The 5,358-nt window shown below is 43.3% G+C and overlaps 1 long non-coding RNA gene across 1 annotated transcript; it reads left to right on the top strand.

Moving 5' to 3' along the window:
* Positions 1-1,370: 1,370 nt before the first annotated feature.
* On the top strand, positions 1,371-3,883 carry LOC111814656. Its single transcript, XR_002819579.1, has 3 exons — positions 1,371-1,710; positions 2,777-2,834; positions 3,794-3,883. It is a non-coding gene; the product is annotated as an uncharacterized LOC111814656 (long non-coding RNA).
* Positions 3,884-5,358: the final 1,475 nt, after the last annotated feature.

Below are 5,358 nucleotides of genomic sequence, written 5' to 3'. Positions count from 1 at the left end.
GTGCTATCTGTATTTATATGTGTGTGGGTTTTGATCTCAGAATTTCTATGTACCTACCTGTCCAGTGATGACAATGACTTGAAGGATTGCTATCACAACAACTGTGGAGGAAATTAACTAGTGAACTGTAAAAAAGCAATACATTCCTGAGTGTGGGTTTACTCAGGATTTTGACAAGGAGGAATTCAGTTTGGGGAGTGTTGGAGTACTCTGAAATACTTGCCATACAGAGGACCCTCCAGGAGAAGAACACAGAATCTGCTTGGGCAGGACACAGGGTGCTGAGAATGTCACAGGACTTGGGGGGTTGTGGCCTCATCTTAAAGGTGGAACTTGGTTTGAAGGAGCCCTAGAGGAACAGATTCTGTTCCTGGGTACCAGACTTGTGGCAGTTGATTGGACACAAACGGAGTCCAGAGGAAAGCTGCATTTGTTTGTGATCACCTGGGAACAAATAGCATTTTGAACAAAACATCCTGTCATGTTCATGCCTGACTGAAAGTTAATTTTTCTGAATGGTCATAATGACAAGCTAGATCAATTCTTTAAAGACAAAATCGTAGACCGTTCATTATACTCTCAGTATATCCTACAGGCATGCATAAGTATGTATGTCACCATCTGCCTGTAGGCCTGGGTGGTCCAGTAGTTCTTATTTTCTGATAGTCCATTTATTACCTTGCAGGAAACAGTGAACAGGGAGATGAGGAGAAAGAACTTCCTCCCCACATGGATGATCTGGACAGGTAAGATACACAGAGTCACTGAGGCGCAAAGAGGAAAGTACTCACATTGATGATGTGAAGTAAGACATAAACTTCTGTCTTTAGTGGTTTCATTCCCCCGTCTACCAGGCCAGTCTTCTCTTTTCAAGTTGCTGTATTTTTCTGAGGCATTTGTGGAGTTGGACTGAGTAAGCCTCTGGTTTCTTACTGTCCTCAGTCACTCCTGCACTCTTGTATGGAAAGAATCAGGTGGGACTCATATTTATCTTACCTTCTTCCTGTGAAGTGATTGCTGGAAAGTTCTTAAACTGGAAGGAAATTAAATTAATGTACAATTAAGTGAAATCTAGATAATTGCATTTTGTCATACTTTTTGAAAACACCCAAAAAAAAGAACTCTTCCAGTGTACAAAATGGAACCTATCTTGTTTATTTAGCATTCAAAGCATTGCTGCAGGGATCATGAATTGGCACAGCTGTCTAAAGAGCCTGCTTAGGCAAGCTTAGGCAACTGCAGGGACCATGAATCAATCCCTGGCACCACATGCTGCTTCAGCCCTGCCCCAAGGACAGGCTAAGCAGGTCACACAAAAAACAAACCAACCAACCAACAAACAAACCCAACACTGTTGCACTGTTGCCAAAGATAGGCCAGCGTTGTCTTTAGAAAGTGGTAGAACCACATGCTCATAATAGCCTCACTCGGTGGTCTATTGAGCTGTCAGGACCTGAGTTGCCATTATATGTGTTCCATCTTTATTTCACCTCAGGGATTTTTGGTTTCTAATTGAACTTCAAGCTCAAGAATTGGCTAAATTAAGGCAGAAGTTGGAGGAAGGGAGACATACTATCTCCACACTCCATCAGATTCTCAGCAGTCTCCTCACTGAAGATGAGCAACCCAGATGCCAGATGAAGAGTGACAGATACAGACTTGATGAGATGTGCAAGCTGACCAAGTACCTTGCCAACAGACTTAGGCCAGGTAATGGTTCCACAGGCTCTTGTTAACCCTGGCCCACCACAAGCTGCCCTGTTTCTCAGAGACACCGTTATGCCCACGTTCTGTATATCTATTCTTTTCCCACGTACCCTTTATTTAGAGTCTTGGCAAGAAAGACTTGTTGGTATCTGGTTAGAGGACAAACACACTTGGTGGAGGACACATTATTATTAATCCAACCATTGCCTTCTTTCCTGATAAAAATGTGTCTGGTGGAATCAGGAAATATCCATCCAGTATCCTTCCAGGTAGTGGGAGTGTCAGAGAGACTCATGATAGTTTTGTAATAGCCTATTTCATGAATCAGTTTTCTAGGTATCCTTGTAATGCAGCTGTTGGGAATTTTGGTGTAAATGATCATGCCTGGATTTTCACTTCCTCATCTCTAACATGCTCACAATATGTGCTGTATGACAATTGTAGCATTCAAACTGGGAAGTCCATCAGTGTCATTGCAGGTGGATGAGGTCATCCTGAATCTATCAGAGATTTTCGTTTATGGACTTCATGTAGTAGGGTGCTGTGGTGAAATGTTGGGAACACCAGAAGCCTCAGCAGGCATCATAGGGGAATTTCCTTTAATTATATGATAAAAGCTCATATGAAGATCTTAGAAAGTACACAGTTCCATGGAGGGTTGTGTGCAAGGGTTCTTTTTCCTGTCCTTAGCAGGAGAGAGGAGTGTACAGTAGAGCAGTGGTTCGGGACTTTGGATCCATTAGCTCTATTCCCCAGCTCTGTGTCCTGATTGAAATATAGCTGGAGAAACCCCAGGCTGGCTGCATTTCTCTGGTGTTTCTTCATTGAACTAATGAAAAGTTTTTTTCTCTTTACCCAATGAAAAGTGGAGCATTCCACTAAGAAAATCAAACTATTGGAACCTCAGTTTCCTGGTTCATCATGCCAGGCCCCATGTTAAAGCCAAACATAACACCTTTCCATCCTCTTACACACGTCATACTTATCTCTTCAACAAGATAGCTCACTGTTCTCCAGAGGGGAAATGCACTGACAATGTCTGACTTGGATGCTTTGAATTTGGTTGCAGATAATCTAGATGATGAGGATGAGGATGATGAAATGAGTCTGGATTCCAGTAGCAGCATGTAAGCAAGTGTGATACCCAGTTATTTGTGTAAATATCATGTCCATGAGGTCAAAGTCGTTGCAAATTTCAAAGTGAAAGAAAGAGTGCTGCTGGTGGTTGTGTTATTCCCTCTTCCAGAGATTCCTTGGCCCTTTTGCAGTCCTTAGAGTTTTCTCCATGGAAATGGGAGTGAGTCACCTATAGGAATCAGACATTGTGAGAATTCTTTCCCTTAAAGAAACCACTTGTACCATGGAGGGGTAACATGACAATAAGATGGCACATTTTCTTTCAGTATTGTTGGAGTGAGGCTATGACATGTCAGCCCTAAGAAGAAAAGCAGAGTGAACCCAAATATCCACTAAAGAAAATAATAACATGTCACAAGATTCATAGAAAAGATTTGTTTTTTTAAAGCAGGTTCTCACTATGTAGTTTAGACTGGCCTTGACCTCACTGTATAGCCAGAGCTGATCTTAGATTTCCAAACATCCTCCTGGCTCAGCCTCTTGAGTGCTGCAGTTATAGGCATGTACCACCTAACTGACTAGACACAGTGGTGGGAAGTCCTAGTCTATGGATGCCCACAATGCAACAACCCATGCTGTCTGGTCCCCTAGAATACTCAAAACTGTCTACGCACAAGATTTTTCCCCGTCAGCAGTTCTTATTGACTGCTCCCTCTCATTGCTCTACCTTCCAGGCAGAGCTTAGTATTCTTCCTCATCACATTACAGTCTACCCAGTTCACAGAGAAGTGGTTGGTCTTTCTCTGTTTGTGTCTGTCAGTCAGTCAGTGGGTCTCTTTGTCTGTCTCATCCTCAGGGTAAACAAGCAATGTGCAATGCAGGGTTGCAGAGTTTCCTTCAGCCTTCTGTGAATGCTGCAGGAATTGGCCCAAAGGTTTGATGACAACCATGTGGGAAGCTGTGAATTATGGTCCATCCCAATTATCATTGTTCCACTTTATCTCTTTAGTTTGTGTGCAGAGGAAGAAAATGAACTTGGGCTAGATTCACTAGATGAAAACTATTTGCTCCTTTCCTGTCATCCTGCTGAGGCTGAGCCACAGAATGTGTAAGAAGTGCGGCCTTCCCATCACAGAAACCTGAAGGCCACTCTGCTGTGGTTGAGTCCAGTGAGTACTTACATCACCCTACAGATAATAGGTCCTCTATGAAGGTCTCTCTGTGCTCAGCTACTCCATGTCACATGAGAGACATGTCTGTAGGTGGTCCAGGAGGTCTGTTTAGGTTCAGACCTTGTGCAGAGTCAGGCCTGTCTGCAGGTCATCTGTGCTTCTGCATCACTGGGAATCCTAAGCTTGTTGCACACTTTGCAGGTCTGCAGGGTGGTGAGTGAGGAAAGCAGGAGCCTGAGCTCTCATTGCCAGACCTGCTGCCTGCCCAGGGCTGCTTCAGAGACCAGTGTGCAGGTTGCCCACTTCTTCTGTTATGTAATGTTCTTGGGAGTTTACTTTGCATCTGTTTCCTCTAGTCTTTGATGGACAATAGGCTGGCTCACCGATTGACACAATTATTTTTGAGGTTTGTTTCATTTACTGATTTCCACTTTACATTGTTTGCCTCCTTAGACACTGCTCTCCTTCCAAATGAGGTGCCCTAACTTTCCATCTTCCACCAAGCAGTTTATGGTGCTATCCATCGTGGGCCTAATGTGGTCACACATGTCTTTGATCCCACTATTCAGGAGTCTGATGCAGGAGAAGACCTTGGAGTTTGAGATTGGTCTGGGATACATAGTGAGACTGTGTGTTTGTGTGTGTGTGTGTGTGTGTGTGTGTGTGTGTGTATGCACACGTGCACATAAACACTTTCATTGTGCAGCACTTGGACAAATTTCTCTGACTTTGTTTCTATCTCCACAAAAAGTCATCAGGGTGGTATCTATAACAGATAGAGGTGTTCACATTTAAAAAAAAAGACCTAGCTTCTTAAAGAGCTTTTCCAGTGTGGTTGTGCTGTAGGTGAAATAGAGTGCCCACACCTGAGAACAAGGCTCCCTGGGGCTTGTTTGCATCTGCAGGCTTTTGTTCCTAGAAAGCAGATGAGGGAGGAGTTTAAGTGTGGACACAGTTGAATAAAGAAACCTTGTTAAAATCAGCAACTGATGGGGCATAGAGCAAAGGCATCCAGCTGCACACCTTTGAATGGGTTATGGGAGAGGGCAGTTGAATTTAGTTACATCATGAGGATAAATAAGACACTGTAGGAAAGTTCTAAGTTGTCTGGGCACGGTTGTGATCCTGTGTATTGTGACCGCAGAGCTCAGTGTATGTCAGGTTGAGAGTGAACTCAATTGTCAGACATTTGAGAAGAAAGTACAGGAGGCACCAGAAGACCTTAGATAGATTCTTACATCAGTGAGGTCTTTCCATCTCTGAGATCATTTTTTCTTTTAGTGACAGTCATTCTCATCAACAGCTGTACTGTTTGCAGATGTGTCATCCTTCAGCACACTAGGATCTCTCATAAGTCATGCTGAGCGTCCATATAAATGATGTAGAAACTTTGTTATGAGGA

The sequence above is a fragment of the Octodon degus genome, unplaced genomic scaffold (assembly GCF_000260255.1).
Source record: "Octodon degus isolate 3935 unplaced genomic scaffold, OctDeg1.0 scaffold00398, whole genome shotgun sequence".
Taxonomy (NCBI): domain Eukaryota; kingdom Metazoa; phylum Chordata; class Mammalia; order Rodentia; family Octodontidae; genus Octodon; species Octodon degus.
The sequence above is the reverse complement of the archived record's forward strand: the minus strand, read 5'-3'. Positions and strand labels throughout refer to the sequence as shown.